General features: G+C 38.2%; 1 protein-coding gene across 1 annotated transcript in view; it reads left to right on the forward strand.

Moving 5' to 3' along the window:
* Nucleotides 1-19285, forward strand: part of Cfap95 (cilia and flagella associated protein 95) — a 204424-nt gene that overhangs the window by 159936 nt on the left and 25203 nt on the right. Inside the window, exon 6 of the transcript XR_015440114.1 lies at nucleotides 1-19285. This exon is cut by the window's right edge and continues 16800 nt beyond it. The gene's annotated coding sequence lies outside the window, so the exon portion shown is untranslated.

Consider the following 19285-nt stretch of genomic DNA (forward strand, 5'->3'; position numbering starts at 1 on the left):
CTCAGCGAGGCAGAAACGATAAATGAAGAATGGACCGAATTTCCTCAACCTGATAAAAAGCATCATTATATTTAACAGTGAAAGCATGAATACTTTCTCCCCAAGGCCAGGAATGTGACAAGAATGTCGACTTTTAGCACTTCTGTTCAACATTGTACTAGAGGTCCTAGCTAGGGAAGTTAGGCAAGAAAAAGACATCCAAATTAGAAAGGAACTAGTAAAACTATCTCTATTCACAAATAACACGCTCTTATATGTAGAAAATTTTAAGGAATCACTAAAAGCCATGAGAACTAAAAAAAGCTCACCAAGTTTTCAGCATACAGATCATTGTATTTTTATACATATGGAATGAAGTCAAAATTAAAAAGCAATTCCATTTATAGTAGCATCAAAAAGAATAAAATATTTTGGAACAAAAAGAGCCCTGAAAACCACAAGCCAAAACTGAAAAAAATTAGAGAAGATATGAATAGATGAAAAACCATCTCATGTTCATACATGAGAAGACTTAACATTATTAGGATGGTAACACTCCTTAAATGAATCTACAGATTCAACACAACTTCTCACAGAATCCTGGCCGATTTCTTGTGGAAATTGACAAGCTAAAATCCATATGAAATTTCAAGGGGAAAGAATAGATCAAGAAATCCTGGAAAAGAATAAAGAAAGAGGGCGCATACTTCCTAACTTCCAAACATACTACAAAGCAAATAGCAGTGAAGACAGTGTGGTACCAGCACCATAATAGGCATGTATATTTCCGGAAAAAAATTAAGAGTCTGTCAGTAAAGGCATACATCTATGTTCAACTGCTTTGTGACAAGCGTGTCATGACTTCAATGAGAAAAGAATAGTTTCCTCAACAAATGGTCCTGGCACCCAACTGTATAACCACATGTAGAAGAATGGCATTATGGTGGCCCACACCTGTAATCCCAGCCCTCTGGGTGGTGAAGGCAGGAAGACTGCAAGTTAGAGCCCAGCCTGAGCAACACAGCAGACCCTGTATAAAAATAAAAAATAATGAAATGACCTGGGGATGTAGCTCAGTGTAAAGGCCCTGGATTCTGCCTCTAGTACCAAGAAAAAAAAAAAAATGAAGGTGAACATTTCACCTTCTCTACAAAAATCATCTCAAAATGCATCAAATATCTAAATAAAAGAAAACCACGGGATTTTTAGAAGAAATTATAGGGGTAAATCTTCCTGACTTTGAATTGGACAAAGCACCTTTGCACATGACATTAAGAGGAAAAATACATAAATTGGATTTTTTTTAAAGTAAAAACTTTTAAGAAAAGTCCAAAGTGGAAGGGGAAGTGGGAGCAGTAGGGGAAAGGAATAAACATGAGAAAAGGAAAAAATGGAAACAAAGTCTTTGTAAATAGGAAGGGGTGGAGGGGTTTAAGGGAGGGCAAGGGAATGGGGAAAAAATAAGAACCGAGAGAGATTATGTAAAGGTACAAATTCCCAATGATGAATGTCATTATATTGTATACCTAAAATGTACCAATAAAATCGATGAATTAAAAAGAGTGAAAACTTTTCACATCACAGGACAGCATCAGGTAAGTGAAAGCTTACAAAACAGGAAAAAATATTTGCAAATCATATATCTGATGAGGGATTTGTATCTAGAGTATATAAAGGACCCTTATAACTCAATAACAAGAGTCAATCCAATTAGAAAAATGGAAAAATGATCTGAATGGACATTTCTCCAAGAAAGATATTCAAATAACCAATGAACACATGAAAAGATGATTGACATCACTAATAATTAGAAAAATGAAAATCAAAACCACAATTAGATTACACCTTCACATTGACTATGGTGACTAGAATAAAAAAGGTAAATATTGGCAAGTGTTGCTGAAGATACATAGAAATTGGAACCCACATATACTACCAGTGAGAATGTAATGTGGTGTAGTTGCTTTGGGAAATGGTCTGGCAGTTCCTGAAATGGATTAAACAGAGTTACTGTATGCCCCAGCAATTCTCCTCCTAGTTATATACCAAAAAGAAAAAAATTTCCATACAAAAACTTACACAGGAATGGTCACAGCAGCATAATTCACAATAGCTTAAAGTGTAAACAACCCAATGTCTATCAACAGATGAATAGATAAACAATGTGATATATCCATAAAAGGATTATTATTCAGCCAAAAAAGGAAGTATAGTACCTGGAAGAACCTTTAAAATATGTTAAGTGAAAGAAGCCACACACAAAAGAATACATATAAGATTCCATTTATGTGAAAGTCCATAATAAGGAAATTTATAAGAATAGAAAGCAGATTAGTGTTTGCTTACAGCAGAGGAGAGAAGGGGTGGATATGAGGGTGAAAACTAAAGGGCATGGGGTTTCTTTTTTGATGTGATGAAAATGTCATAAAATTTACTCTGGGGATGGATATTCCTCTATGAATATACTAAAAGTGACTTTAAATGAGTGAATTGTGTGGTATATGATTTATATTTCAGCAGCAGTTTTAAAGATAAATGAAGAGTTGCTGGAAGAGAAAGTAGGACTATAGAAATAAAATGTAAAATAATGCAGTACCAAACTTAGGAAAATCTTGGCTTTTGAGTAGCTTTTGAGTGTGGTTTTTGAGTAGCAGGGTGGGGGAACACGCCTGGATATTGAGCTACCCGTGACATTTATCAGTGTGCTGAAATCACACTGAAAATGATAAATATGCCTGCAGACCTTTCTCTCTAAAACTTTGAAATAGAAGAAATTCAAAGGCAGACTACAAAACTGTCACATATTTAAGGGCCCACAGTCTTCTCAGGGCCCCAAAGTATTTGTACATCTTACTTAAGACTCAGACTGTCTTTGTAAGGCTAATAGTGACAGAGAAATACCACTGTTGTATGAAAGAAAAGAAGCATAGAAAACTTATGACTGTACTCTGCATATATTCCTATTATTTCATTTAAAAGTTATGTTGTCTTCCACCAAAAAGTAAGCTCTATGATTCATTCATTCAACAGATATTTATTGAATCCCTGTAGTATTCCAAGCACTGCTGTAGAAGCTTGGGATACTTCTGGGATAAAAACACAAAATGTTATGTCTTCCTGGAATTTATGTTCTATTAAGAGTAAACAGATGATGATCAATATAATTAACATATAAATAAATCAGAGGGTGTATTTGAAGGTGGCCAGAGCTATAGAGAAAATAGACCATGAGGACAGTGACTTGTGTCCCATGTGTGCCAGCTCTGGTGCCCAAAAGAGTTCTGGGCAGGATGAATATTGACTGAAGAAATGAATAAAGCAATGAATGAATAGATATAATTTGATGACACAGTGTATGTTTGTCTTCTAAAGTTTTGTAGTTTAAAGTTTAGAACTGTTTTCCTTTCCTTTTTTTTTTTTCCAATCACTACAGCTATACAAAGATTTTAGCGTCTGTCCCTTTTCCTGCTCAGGTCAGCTGTTTAAGAGGAGGTAGAGTATAGTATTCCCTGGAGCCAGACTGTATGGATCCATATGCCAGCTTGGTACTCATTTCTTAAAACTTTAATTATATTTATCATTATTTATAACAAATTTTAATTGCACCATTTTATTTGATTACAACTTGAGACATTGTGTTTTGAAGGCCTCTCTGTTACAGATAACTTTGAAGTTTCTTAACTTCATTATGATAATTCCCTAGAGCTCTTATATTCAGTCAACGTTTATTAAGTGTCAGTTGGTTGCAAGAAACTGTTTTAAGGGTGTTAAATAATGACGTGCTCACCGAAGATGGATGTTAATGATCCTTCTTCATGTCAATAGGAAATGCGACATCTAGATCCTATTCAGGATCCACATCTTTGTCATCTGGTACAGTCGCATTCATATCCAACATCCTCAGAACCTTACACAGTAGCTGGCACATATAGATATGCAGAACTTGTTTGACAAGTTATTCTTCAGAGACAACAATGAGTTATACATGCAAAAAGCACTTGGTAACAACTGATTGGATATTCTTTTTAGAATATTTTTAGGCTGTTTGAGGTTGGCCCACTTTATCTGGCTCCCTTAGGGACCACGGAAGCTTTCATGGGAGAGGACCATACATCCTATAGCTTGTAGCAGCACAGGGACATGCATGGCTACTACCTTAGACATCAGCCAGCCTGAGGTGAAATGCAGAGAGCAACTCTTTTCTTTCTTGGAAGTGCTTTTGAAGCACCCCCAGTCCTGACTTTGTGAGCTGGTTTTGCATTTCTGTGCTTTGATTATATTTTCTTATTTCTTATTTCTGTTGGTTCTGTTTTAAAGGTAAAACAAGAATAAGATTTCTTAAGGCATCCCACTCAAATAATAACTTATTAGGTATGAGACAAGGATATCAGGAAATGGCAAGCTCTTTTACTGTTTATTTCCCTCACTAAGGATGGAAAGAGTAAGTATGTCTCAGTTACCATGGATACCAAATCTTTGAGATAATAGAACCTTTTTAACAATCCAGTTCAGTTAGCTGGCTTTTCCCTACCCAGCATACTTTATAATACAAAAAACATAACCCATATTAAGAAATACTGTGTTAATTTTGTCTCCAATTTTGTCCTGCAGCTTTCTTTTTTTCTGAAATCTCCTTCCTACACCAGAAAAGGTGAGATGGGGAAATAAATTCTATCTCTGGTTTTCCTTCTAAGAGGGCAAACTGGCTTACTTAGTTCCACACAATTATAGAAGTGTTGCAACATAACTGACCCACTTGTTATGCTTAGGTTTATTTCACTCGAACTTCAAAATTCAAGTTAATTATAAAAGTATATAATCATCTCCTCAACATGTCTTCACTTAATTAAATCAAATTTCCTTAAAATAGAATCTCTATAAGATGTATAATTTTGAAGACAGCATTAAATTAATTGTTGTGTAGGAAAAAATAATAACAACGTCTTCAAAAGAATATTTTAAAAAGTAACAACTTATAGTTCAAGGGTATAGGAAAAATCTATTCCCAGTGTGAAAGTACACTTTTTGCTAAGAACATACATTTTTTCCAAAGTTTAACTTGCTAGTTAAATCATTCACCTATTTTTCAAAGTGATAATTTTAGTGGATTTACTAGAACATAGTCATTTTTAAACTTCTGCTTTGGGTTCTCATCACTAATTCTAACATATCTTTTTAGAGAGAGGTTGAATATAATTTGAAAATTCTGTGCAAAAAACATTTTTTCTGGACTGTTTTGCTGGAGGCCGCCATGTTGGAGATGAAGAGGTCATCTCCTGAGCCACAAGGTCTGGAATTTAGTCCTTACTTTGCATCAGTTTTGTGGCTTCAGATGAATCATTTAACCTTTCAGGTCTGAACTTCATCATCTGAAAATCAAAGGCCAGATTATTTTCTAAATCCCCTTAACATCATAAAATATCTACATTGCTTTGAAATCTATTTACATCTTCAATTGATACCTACCATCGAGGTTAGAAATTGTTTTAAACAGGCTTACTGAGTTCAAAACCAAATAGGAAGAAAGCTTTAAATCTACAAGCCTGCCAGCAACTTTATTTCCATCCTGCACTGCATTCAAAGTAATTTTAAATTTTCAGTGGAAAATAGGAATTAGAGCACGTTCAGGTCAATCTCTTCAAAACCTTTATTGTTGGTGATACTTTCTCCACATGTAAAGGACATATGTAAAAGTAATCCTGGCTAATACTAACATTTATCATTTCTTTAGTACATACCAGACATTTTGTTGGACATTTTACTGGACATGATAAAGAATAAACAGATGAGTCTTTTTTCATAAGTGCCTCAACCAATAAGTGGCAGAGCCAGGACTTGAATTCCTGCTGCTGACATTGTATGTCCAACATATGTAAACCCTATAAATCACAGGCCGTGTGTGTGCGTGTGCATGTGTCTTACACATTCTTTACATGTCTAAACACAATTCTTCTCTTCATGCTTGATCTCAGTGAAAGGCATTCTACCACCATTGCCCAGGGCAGAAGAGTGGAAATCATGTTTAATACCTCCCTTTCACTCACTTCACCCACCACCCATGCCACCTCTCACCATGTCCTAGCAACTTAACATAGTAAATAGCTCTCAAAGGGGTTGCACCAGTCAGAGTCCCGGAGCAAACTTGATATACTCTGTGGAACTATTTATCATGATGTGGAAAACTCAAACTAGTCTAGAAGAGATGATGAAACATTGAGGGACTAGCAATAGCAGATGCTATTATCATCTGCTATGGGTTGAATTGTGTCCCCCTAAAAGATATTTTGGAGTTCTGACCCTCAATGCCTTTCAGTGTGACCTTATGTAGAGATACGTTCTTTACTGAGGTAATCAAATTAAAATAAGATCATTAGGTAGACTCCAATCCACTATGACTTGTGTCCGCATAAAAAGGGGAAATTTGGACACAGAAACATACAAACAGGGAAAAGGCCATGTGAACACAAAGACAGAGACAGGGTGGATGCTTCTGTAGGTCAAGGAATTCCAGAGATTGCCAGCTCACCTCTAGAAGCCAGGAGAGTAGCATAGAACAGATTCTCCTTCACAGCCCTTAGGAGGAACCAACCCAACTGACACCTTGATCTCAGACTTCTAGCCCCCAGAACTGTGAAATAATACAATTCTGCTGTTTAAGTCACTCAGTTTGTGGTTCTTTATTACAGCAGCCCTTGCAAACTAATACAGCATCCTTTGCCCTGAAGGTGCATGGGGAAAGGACAGTGTTCCAGGAACTAAGTGACAGCTGTGTCTGTGGAAGAGGAGCTGCTTCACAGGAACTGTGACCACAAGGAAACACATTCTTTCTGAACTTTTTTTTAATCAACTAATTTTTTATTTTCAATGATAGAGTTTACATGGGAAAGCTACAATAAATGCTTGATTCTTTACTAGTTTTCAGGATAATGTCTTGTTTTCCTAACAACCTCCAAAACTAACAAATTCTTTTCTGTGTCTTTATGAACATACAGATTTTTAACATATTTGATGTACTGCAATCCATTGTAGGCTATTTTAGTCAGCTTTCTATTGCTATAACAAATACCTCAGATAATCAGCTTAGAAAGAGGAAAGGTTTATTTTGGCTCACAGTTTTGGAGGTTTCAGTCCACAGTTGGTTGGCCTGTTGCTTTTGGGACTGTAGCAAGGCACATGGTTCATTATGGCAGGACTTTGTGTTAGAGGAAGCTGCTTACCTCATCGTGGCTGGAAAACAAGAGAGGAACATGAGGGGTTAGGATCCCAATATCTCTTCAAGGGTACATTCCCAATGACCTCACTTCCTCCCACTAGGTCCCACCTCTTAAAGGTTCCACTAACTCTTAATATCACCATGAGTTGGGAGCTAAGCCTTTATCATATGACCCTTCGGGGCACACCTAGACAAACCATAGCACAGCCATTATTCTTTTCTTGCTTAAATTATCTCAATTTTGGCCCAAAGGAGCCTCTTCAGGTTAGCTTCTTTTGTCATTTTCATAAATCCCCAGAGGCCTCTGACAGCTTCCTCACTCTCTGGTATAATAAGATACCTAGACTTATCTTGAAAATTTCTTGGCCTAGACCAGGTATTAGACATTCCTCCAAGGATCTCTGTGTAGTTCTTTTTAGTAGGGAATGATAGACCACAATGTGATCATTTTCTGACTTTTTATGATGCTTCATCTTGATTTCTTTGGCAAAGATAATTGTCTCTTTGGGCATTTTCTGGCATGATGGCACTGATGGAGCTGGGGCTTTTGTGATTTTCCCCATGAATTTGAAGTCTATGCAGCTGCTCCTTCCACGTAGGGCCTGATTTATTGTCATTGCCTGTTTTTTTGTGCTGGGACCAGTAGTTTGGGTCAGGAAAACAGAAGTTTCTTTGAATATTATGGGTCTGACAAATTTTAATAAGAAGATGCTATGGGCTGAATTGTCTCCCTCCCTCTTAATGTTAAGTCTTAACTCTCAAGTGATAGTATAGAGATAAGTCCTTTGGGAGGTAACTATGTTTAGATGAAGTCAGAAGGATGGGTCCCTTATGATGGAATTAGTGTCCTTATAAGAAGAGATACCAGAGAGCTGTGTCCTTTCTCTTTTTCTACTCACAGGCACAAGGAAAAGCCATGTGATAATATAATAAGACAGCCTTTTCCAGAAACTGAATTGGCTAGTACTTGATCTGAAGCATGGTTTAGTTGGAAATATGTTTTAGAGATGTGGTACAAAAATGGAGGTGAGAAGGAAGAGATGTTTATATGTGCAAGGGCATATATTCTTTTGTAATAACAAAGTGATAGGAGCTTTGTACATTTGAATAAACTAAGTGTTCTGCAGAGAAATGAATGGAGAGGAAAACAGTGATGGATTTGGGAATTGGAGAAGTCCAAGGAGCCTTCTCTTTTGGAAAAGAAACTTTATCCTCCCTTTCCCATTGCCACCTTTGATATTTTAGTTTGTGTCACCAAATGTAACTCCAGAGGGTCAAGGGGGAGGAAATGATCTAGGGGAGTCTTCTATTTTGGGGCTTCTCAAAGATGTCCTTTTATTGCAGTCAATTTCTACAATAGCTTCTGCAACCACAAATCAGAACTTTTTCTACGTGGCTCTTGAAAAGCTATATATAGATTTACTGGGTAAGAGATGGATCCAGCCCTATAAAACTTCATCATGAAAGAATGAGACCTGGGGAATAATTATGATACTCAGCAATTAAAAGGACCCTAAAGTGAAAGAAGCCTACAGCATCATGGAGATGGAAAGAAAAGAGAGAATCAGAGGGTTAAGCAAAGGACACAATATTCAGAGCCTTTTAGAACACAAGAGAAAGTTTGGATTTTGTTGTACATACAATGGGCCACAATTGGAGAATTTTAAACAAGAGAGTAGTATGATGTGATTTACACTTTGAGTAGTTCTTTTTGGCTGCCACTTGGAGAATGTGAAAAGGATACCAGTCAGGAGGTTATTGCAGCTGTACAAATGAATGTTTAGGGTGCCCTAGGCTAGGGTTTTAATGAGGAAAATGGAAAGAAGTGGTTGGACACAGAATGTCCTTTTGGGATACTGTTAAGACTTTCTAATGGGTCAGACATGGGGATGAGGGAAAGGGAGAAATCAAATGAATGTAACTCCCAGTTCCTGTCTAGAGGAATAAGGTGGATGGTAGTGCCAGAACAGGGGCTGAGATGCGGAAGGTTGAGGGAGAAAATATTATAGAGGAAAAATGAAGATTTCTCTCTTGGCCATCATAGGTTTGAGAGGCCTATGAGATATCCAAGTGCAAATAATGTTGTAATAGCTCTGACTGGACTTCCTGGCTCCAGTGCTGGCTCTAATTCCCTCTTCTCCTTTTACTCCTCTGTTCTCTTCTATAAGCCATGACCTTACTAATCCTCCTCAAGCCTGGCTGGGATCACACAACTCCATGTTTTAAAAAACTCAGCATGCCCTTGTTGCCCGCAGAAACATATGCAGGTCTCAATCTGGTTTTCATCCATTAAATTGTCCTCTGAACATCGCCTTCCAGCTTTGTCTCTTATTGTAACTACCCTATACCTACTATATGGTCCAGTGAAACTAGACAACTTCTTGTTTCCCAAAAATACTTTATACATCCCTGCTTCTGTGTCTTTGCTCAAGCTTTTCCCTCAGCCTAGGATGTTCTCCCTCCCATATTTTTCAATTGATCTTGTATTTCAAAATTTATTTTGATTGATGGTAGCTGTTCAAATGGGATTGCTGTTTCTATCCTTTTACAATGCACCGTTTAGCTCTTACTCCACTGAGTATTTATAGCTACTGATTTATTTACTCACCATCCACTCAGCTTAATAGGAAGCGCCATGAGGACACAGGCCATGCTCTAGTTTTTTCTGTTTTCTTTGCTGTTGAGTCTTGTTTAATAAAAACACAAAATTGATATTTATTGATCACATACAGTACCTGTAGGCCCAATACTTGGGAGGCTGAGCTGGGAAGATTTTTTTAGCCCAGGACTTTGAGGTCCACCTGAGCAATGTAATGAGACCTCATCTCAAAAAAAAAAAAAATCAATATTTTCTGAATTGAAATAAATCAAATGACCCTTTGATTCAATAATACATTTTCAGAAAAGAAATATGGCATAACCCAGCAGAACAACTAGTTATACATTTTTTTTAGGATTATGAGAAGAACAAGTAGCAAGTTTACAAGCAGGTGTTAAGGATTAATTTTTTAAATCCTGAAGATAGCAGGTTAGTGTCAGGAAAATAATTCACACAATGAAAGACATAGGCTTAGAAGAGTCCAAATCTCCCTAGTCACTGGCTATCCTAACTGTTCTGCTAATTCCAAAATGAATTGTTCGCTTATTGCTGTTAGTTTATTACTAGTACTTCAGTGAGACGTCTTGTGTTGGCCTCCGAAAGAGTCCTCAGGACCCTGATAATTTTAATAGTCACGCTGTGTGGCACATCATTGCATTAGTTAGAAAACATATCCAATAATGAGGAAGATTTATTAGCACTTGGACATTTTGTAATGTACATGGTAAATTATCATCCAGAATACAGAAAAAGCCAATTCACAGTTATGGGAATTTGCATATTTATAATCTGTTTGGAAAAAAATGTCACAAGCGTAACACTAGGTAGTGGTTAGTCAATTTTAGCACCAATCACATAATGTTTTTGAATTCAGTATTATAGAAAGTATTTGCCTAGGTTTTATAAATGCTTCTTTAAATTAATTGCTTGTTATCAGTTGTATCAGATAGAACTAAAGCAATGGTTATTATTTTTGTGTCTGGCTAAAGTGACAGAACACAAATTGTATTGCTCGTTAAATTGAATGCCATAAAGATTCAAAGTCCTAAAAAATTCATAGTTCAACACAGACTGGGCTGTGTAATGAGCCTGGGGTTGAGATTCTAAGTTCAGAATTCCAACACCAAGCATTAAAAAGTTCCCCTTTAATAGCTCTCCTCCCGACTGGTGCTATTTTAGAGGCCTTAGGCTTCATTCTCCCCCGTTAACATGTTAGTGTAGTTCAGAACAGATGTGTGTGGCATCTGTGCACAAATGTTTCCAGCAGAATTCTTTGGAGTGGAGGCCCAGTCCTTCAACTCTGGAGCAGATCCCTCATGTTGAACATACTTGAAGCCACTATTTTTGGGTCTGAGAAGCTGTGCTTCCTCCTCATCTCTAATACTATCTGTGTTTTATGTGCTGGACAACTTAATGAGTAGCCCTTTTCTTGCTCCAAGACATTTGATCCTCGCACATTTGACTTTTCCAGCTGAGGTCAAGCTGGGGATTCATTCAGTTTGGGACCTGGGAGTCAGCCTGACAGGCCCAGCCCCAGGGCTAAGGCCACCTCACAAAGCCAGCATTGTAACAGGGCTCCTTGACTGTGGAGAAACTCACCCAAGCAAGAAGCTTCTTTCATCAATTCTTGGGAGCCCTGAGAAATGTTTTGGGAATTTTCACCCAGCATTCTGAGTTCCTAATGAGGTTTCTATGGCTACATAGTGAATGATTTCCAATACTGACTTGGCAGCACTTGGGAGAGTCCTAAGAAATAATGTCTGTTTTATATGGAAAAAAATCCCTTGTCATTTCAGAGATGATTACGAAGTTCGGTTGTATGTGAGAGCCCAGTGAAATGTCTCATGCCATAGGGTAGACATCCTGTCTTAGACAGAAGGCTCCACATGGCCAAGGGCCCGTGCTTGCTGCTGCTGGTAGCCTAGGGGTGTGAATGGTGCTCCCTGCACTAGAGTTCGCAGTCAAAATGCTCCTGGCACGGGTCAGAGGTCCACGGAAAGGTAAAGATGTGACAAATCTAAGCCCAGTGTTACCTGAAAATTGGCCTTGCCTCTCCCCTAGTTTTGCAATCATGGATACTATTCTACTACTCCCATCTAGGGGAACAATCAAGTTTTTAAAAATCTCTAAAAATGATTCTGCTAAAATCCAAGCCCACAGTCTTCCTCAACTTTCACACTACGTCTACTATGCATACTATTAAGTCTCACTAAGCCTTAATGCAGGACCAAGTAATCTTGAAACTTTAGGGAAAGAAAAATATTTTTTCTCTACACTTCATGACTCTTACCTGGAATTGTTACTGAGTCCAAGTCTGTCTGCTCACAAACTGAAACCTAATATTCAGGAGGTGAGAGTCAGTGAAAGGAAATCAATCATGTTCAAGGGCTGGCACTCTGAGAAGATGGGCTTGGCTATCCCCCCAAATAAGACCATTTTAAAGAACTCAGGAACCTGAAAGGACTTTTATAGGGAGAGAGCGCGAAGGGACAATGATCAGGAAGTCTATGTGCTGGGCAGGGTATGTGTCTCCTTTATTGTTCCCTCTCTGGCTGGAACATCATAATTGGCCTTCACATCTTGGGGCTTGCCTATAATTCTTCAGACAACCATAATATTTTTCTGCAAGTTAAACCTCACAGTAACTTAAATGCTTTATATTAATTAATGCATGGGCTAGAATATGGCAAGGCTACGTTCTGATAGTATCTGAAGGCTACCAGGTGTTTTGAAGTCTGTAGATCTAAAGAAAGATTATTTAGCAGTTAACATCTCAATTGTTTACTGCTGCTTTTCTTTAAAATTTAGAATGCTGGGAAAAATGAGAGGAAGTCAAAGGACAACTTGCAAATGGGTGGACAACGTTAGATAATTCCCTAAAGCAAAAGTTAGATTAACGAAAGAAAAGGAGACAAAAGTTCATGAACATGTATACTTCCTGTGTACATGGGAGCAATTCCAGAGACATGAGTAAGTCTCTAGAGTAGATTTCAAAGAAAGATTTTAAACCCCAAACATTTAAATGTAATTTGCTGAAACAGAAAGTGGGATGGGGGTGGGGGAGACCTTCTGAAGATGACACGGCCAGGAAAAGCACGTTAAGCAAAGGCAAGGTGTATTGTGCTGATTTAAATCAATGCCTTTTCCATTCCTAAAAGGCTCTAGTGGTCTACTCAATCTTCTCTTCCTTTTCTTCCATACGATAGCCTCTGAATCTGTGTTTTTATCTCCAATCTCTAAATATTACCGTAAAAATATGAATTGTGTTTAAATTATTCTGAACTACGTTTAGAAACTAATGGGTATTGAATTGTAACTCAGTGATGTACATAGTTCTGTTAGGGTACAAGACACAAGTATGTAGGAGACCAGAATATGCAAACCCCAAATACGTCTGACTGGTATAGTGACTGTCTTGGGCCATTTATTGTGAGAAACTTCAGATAAAGGAGAAGTTCTGAAAAGCTGCCTTTTGTAAGAGATATTTGCTAATAATTTTAACATCTTATTGGTTTCCTCATTAATGGGTTAAAACCTTACACATTTATTTTTGTTTGAAAGTAATATTTTTAACTTTTGGAAGAATTATATTGCACTCTACCACTGAATAATACCCCCTGATCAAGCGTGAGTTTTGTTAGGGTTGTTCCTATTCAGGGAGGGTGCCAAGCTCATGACAAGTCAAAACAAGAACTCTGGGGCCTTCTAAAATACCTCTCTTTTATCATCTTTTATGGCATGGGTGTCTTGTCCCTTCAAAAACTCAGGTACTGAAAACATAATCAGTGCAACTGTTAAGAGGTTATGCCTAATGATAGGTGTTTAGGTTGTGAAAGTTTGCCCTCCAGTAGAGTAATACCATTATAAAAGGTGGATTTGGCCTCTGCTCGCTCTCTCTGTTTTCCTTTCTGCCATGTGATGATGCATCAAGAAAGACCTCATCAGATGCTGAGGCCATATTGGACTTCCTAGCCTCCAGAACTCTGAACCAATACATTTCAGCTTGTTACTGGATTTGGGGGTGCTAGAGTCTCCTTCTGGAGGTGTTTTCTAGGTTCTTTCTGTCCTGAGCAAAGAATTGGTCAAGACAAGCACAAATGGTAGCAAAGTTTTATTAAAGGTAGGAAAAGAAATCAGCTCTGCAGAGCGAGTTTGGGCCAAGTAAAAGTAGGAAAAGAAATACACTCTACAGTGTGAGGGTGGGCCATCATGCAAGAGAGAACACAGTGGCAAAATCTTAATGTGGACTGTCCTTTTTGTATCACCCACTCCTTAGGCTAAGCCATCCTATTGAAAACCTGCTCAAGTTCTCATGACAAGTCCAAGTGCCAGGCTGTGGGAACCGTTCGTTCTACATGTGTTCTAGGATTTTGTAATTAACAGGTCATACCAACTTCCCCAGCCAGCTTTGCCATGCCCGGAATTGTCTATCTCAAGCCCACTGTAAATTACCCGGTCTGTGGTGTTTATTGCCACAAAACAGGCTAAAGACAGCTCTCATTCATTTATTCATTCATTCTTGTAAGACACTGGAGCTACAGTAAGAAGAAAGGTCTCTATCTTTAAGCGGCTTAGGTAATAAATCAGAAATCTAATTGAACATGTAAGTAAATTTCAAACAAGTGATAAATGCAGTGAATAAGATAAAGCAGGGATGGGCCAGGGATTTAGCTCAGTGGTTCTGGCGCCTGCCTTGCAAGTACAAGGTCCCCAGAGTTTGATCCCTGGTACCAAAAAAAAAAAAAAAAAAAAAAAAGATAAAACAGGGATGAAGACCTAGTGTTCACTTGGTGGTCAGGGAAGCCCTTGTGAATGAAGCAGAATGAAATGTCCAAAGAGCAGCTTCCCTGGAAAGAGAAGGAAAAGCATCCCAGGCAGAGGAGGCAGAGAATAAGCATGGCTGGTTTGGAGAAGTCAGAGGCCAGATGGTGATGGGTCCTTAGGCTATGGAGAGGAGTCTGGTCTCTAGAAAGTGTGATGTGAAATCACTTGAGAGTTTTAAGCAGGGAAATGGTATTATGTGAGTTATCCTCTGCAGAGACCACATTGGCTGCAGTGTTTTCTGATGTTAGGCAGACAAGGGGCTTTGAGAAAGCTAGTCCATCTCTTTGAACGTCAGATCCCTTCTCTGTAAAATGAGTAAAACTATAACTGCAGTGAGAAATTGTTATGAAGATGAAGTGAGCCTAGAATCTGTATGTCTTCCTGCTCCTCACATAAATCACTATTCCCTTAGATGAGTGTGACACTTTTCTAACCTTTTTTGAAAAAGAAAAAAGAAAACCAGATTCTTTTAATTTCCTATTAACAAACCAGCATGTTGTTGAAATTGTGCAAGAAAATTTATCTGCTTTGTATGGAATAAACTCATTCAAATGGTTAAAGCAAATATATTTAGCATTCGTTTTTGCTGATTAAGAGAAACAGCCAAAGTCAGGTGGTCAGGAAGCTGCAAATGCCGAGTGTTTTCTATTTGGGGCAGTGCTGGAAATCATCAATTAGCCAAGTCCACCTTGACTTTTTGCCTGGCGTTAGTTCAGGTCACTTTTTGCATCATACTGGGTCTGAAAGGCATTTCTTTGCATTGCCATCATTTTTTGTGATCTCAAGAAAGTCTGTCTTGACTGGTGCAACCACTGTGGAAATCAGTATGGAGATACCTCAAAGAACTAGGACTGGAAGTCCCATTTGACCCAGCTATTCCCCCGCTGGGTATCTTCCCTAAAGAATTAAAAGAATCATACCACAGTGATATATGTGCAACCATGTTGATAGCAGCACAGTTTGTAATAGCTAAAACTTGGAAGCAGCCAAGTGCCCATCAACTGGAGACTGGATAAAGAAAATGTGTGTTTTTTAAAAATAAAATGGAGTACTACTCAGCCATAAAGAATGAGAAATTAGAGACATTTATAGCTAAATGGATGCGCATTGAGGCGATACTTTTAAGTGAAATAAATAGGACACATATGTGTAAATACCAAATAGTTTCTCCAGTGTGAGAAACTGAAAGTGTAAAGAAGGATAAAAATGATTAAAATGAATAATAGATAATGTGAAATAGGAAGAAAAGGGGCAAAGGGGAAGGGGAATTGGGAGGGGAAGGGGAAAGGAAAGAAGGGAAAGGAAAAATTATGAGAAAAGAAAAAAAGGAAACAAAGTCTATGTAAATAGGGAAGGGCACACAGGTAATGGGGAAAAAATAAGAACCTAGATACATCATGTACAGGTACAAGCTCCTAATGATACATGTAAATATGCTGTATACCTAAAATGTACCAATAAAAGAATTTAAGCAAAAAAAAAAAAAAAGAAAGAAAGAAAGTCTGTCTTCTTAACCTCTGGACTGACAGAGTCTGACAGAGGGCATTAGAAGTGAATGATGAATGTGTGTGTGGGTGGGGGTAAGGGACTATGTTTTCGTCAGGTAAAACGCACATGCTTTAATTTCTGGAGACACAATATACTAATTCATTATCATATAACTTGTGGTCTGTGGCAAGCCTTTGTGGTATTTTGCCCACTAGTAAGAATTTTTACTTTTATTTGTTCCAATTCTAGCCATTTTCATAAATGACTAAAGCAATCAGCTCCTTGGTTTATTTCTTTTCCTGAGGTATATTCTGGGAAAAACAGAATAGAATGCAGAGCTGTTTTTCAGAAGAGTAATGAGAATCTCTGACCTCCTTCCTTACATTTTAAAAGATGCATTTAAAAGCAGCCTTTTTCCTGATTAGTTTTTGCATATTTGCCAACAGAATTGAGAGGGGCTAATGGTGGTGGGTGAGAGGATATGTAGACAAGGCTATTTTCTCCCCCAAAGCTATCTCATCATGTTTCAGGCCCCTCATCCCTGGGTTTTGTTCTCCTGGACTGAGGTTGTATGTAAGTGAATGCAGACCATTTGCTATGGATTGAATGTTTGTATCTCTTCAAAATTCATTATGTTAAAACCCTAATCCTCAATGATTTGAAAGTAGAAGCTTTTAGGAGATGACCAGGGTTAGTTTAGGTCACAAGGGTGGAAATCCATGGTGAAGTAAGCCCCTTATAAGGAGATGAAGAGACCAGAGCTTCCCCTTGCTGCTATGTGAGGTCATGAAAACCTGCAAGCCAGGAAGAGGACCTCACTAGAGCCAAGCCATGCTGCCCTGATCTTAGACTTCCATCTGCCAGAATTGTGAGATAAGTATCTGTTCTTCAAGCTATCCAGGCTATGATATGTTTGTAACAGCAACCCAAACTGATTGACACCACCCAAACCAGCTAAAAAAAAAAGGAGGGCTTGTAAGGGGAAGAAAATTATTCTAGTTTTTAGCTTTCATAAGTTCTTAGTTGGACCAGATCATGGTAAGAAAAAAGATTAATAAGAAAATCAAGTGGAAGTGTATTAACACATATATATTTTGTGTATACATGGAACACTCTCAAGGAATGAATAGTTCTCAAAGAGGTTGCTTGAATTCCAGTTCATGTAGCATTAGTTTTAGAGAAATGACAAGACAAAGAAAAGGAATTTGAGTTTTTAGGACAGAAGATTGTAGAAAGGCAAAGTCATGGCCAATAAAGTCCAGTTAGTAAAGCTTGTTTGGGTTCATTCTTTTGATCCATTCTTCAGGCTAATAAGGGTTCAGAGTTGTCTTAGTGGTTAACCTTTGCTCTCCCTGGTAGGAGGGGTTTTAGTTAGGGTTCTCTTTCAGGGTGCAGATTGCCAATTTCTTGTATCCTCACATGGTGGAAAGAGCTAGCTCTTTGGCTGCTTCTTATAAGGGCACTAATCCCATTCAAGAGGACTCTACTCTTACACCCTGATCACTTCCAAAGGTCCCACTTTTTAATACCATCACATTTGGGATTAGAATTTCAACATAAGAGTTTTGGGGGAGACATAAACATTCAGTCTTGTTTCAATCAATGTTGACTTTGGTCTCTTTCTGCAAACAAGCATTCACACATAGAAAGAAACATAACCATCGAAAGCTCTTATATTTCATGTTTCAGCTTCCACCAGAAAGGGTCTATCTATATTACCAAGAGGAATATATTACCAAGATTCCCTTATAGCTGGGTTTTTCGTGTGATTTGAATGACACTAACAGATGCCTCAGAGATTTGAAAGGCAGAAGTTCACATTATGGGGGCTGTTTCTGGGCAAGCATTGTGTGCAGATGCTTGGGTTTTCTGTAACAGTTGTAGCTGAAGTCCCAGTCACTGGTTCCTAGCTTTATAGGTGCCAAGAAGCAGAACATGGAACACCCATTTCACTTGCAGAGAGAGCCCCAAAAGAAGTGGTTGGCCTTCTGGTGTGTCAGTAAACTCTGCAATGGGCTCCCAGAAGCTGTCCTGGAAGCTCACTAAGTCTCTGCATCTCCAGCCCTTCTAGCAATTTCGTAAGCACCTAATTCTAAGAGTGATGGAGGAAGGAAACATCATGTGGTAAAACATTAATAGGTGGATGCTTTCTGCTTAAACTTATAAAAGAAGCTTCTATTTTCTGCACTGAATCCTGATGCACATAGACCCTTTCTGGTAGAAGCTGAAATACAAAATATAAGAACTTTCGATGGTTATGTTTCTTTCTATGTGTGAACACTTGTTTGTAGAAAGAGACTAAAGTCAACACTGATAGAAACACAGATAAGGACTGAGGGAGAGTTTAAATCTGAGTTTAAATTCCCAAAATCCCTGAGGCCCCCTAACACAACTCTTTCATAATTTGGATAATATTAAAGCAAGCCTGCTTTTGATTTTGAAATATCACAGAAATCTCTCTCTCTTTTGTTGTAGAGCACTCAAGATAGATTTCTGTCACTAGCAGATCGAAAGTTGTATTGAATTGAGCCATAATACTGCAGCTCTTATTACTGGGTTATACTTTTAAATAATTAGTCCATTCAGTGTGTCTTTCACCCTCCCCTCTCCTAGCTGTGGTTACTTATTTTGATCATGTAGATCTTGTAGTAAGGTCAACTTAAAACTGAGTGGTTATATGTGTGCTCTATTCATAGCCACAGCTTCATCCTAACAAATCTTTAACTTCTGGAAAATTACCTTAAGTTAGGGGCCTGCTGTTGGCAGATCAGTAATCCATAAAATGTAGAGGTAGTGTAAAAGCAACTGTTATGAAGCAAACTGTTCAACCTAAAACAGTGGTGCCTGCTTGCTGGAATGAAGCCCTCTGCTGTGTGAAACAGGGCTCTAATGTTGGCAGTTTCAAATGTATGAAGTCAAGTTTGTCTTTCACCAAACTCAACTGAGCCCCAAACAATCCAAAGGCCAAATACTTCCTTTCCTAACAAATGACCTATCTAAAATTGTAAGTGAAGTCGTTAATTGCTCAACAAGCAACTGTGAACTAGTACCCCCAACCCTTTCTCATTTCCACCACTGGGTGGCAGGCAGCTGCCAGGTGTCAGATTGACTACACAGGCCAATTTTCTTGCATGTGTGTGTGTGTGTGTGTGTGCGCGTCCTCGCACACTTTTAGAGGAATG

This window comes from Heterocephalus glaber, unplaced genomic scaffold (genome assembly GCF_053883595.1).
Source record: "Heterocephalus glaber isolate CG9 unplaced genomic scaffold, H.glaber_assembly_v1.0 deba00001481, whole genome shotgun sequence".
NCBI classification, from domain to species: Eukaryota; Metazoa; Chordata; class Mammalia; order Rodentia; family Bathyergidae; genus Heterocephalus; species Heterocephalus glaber.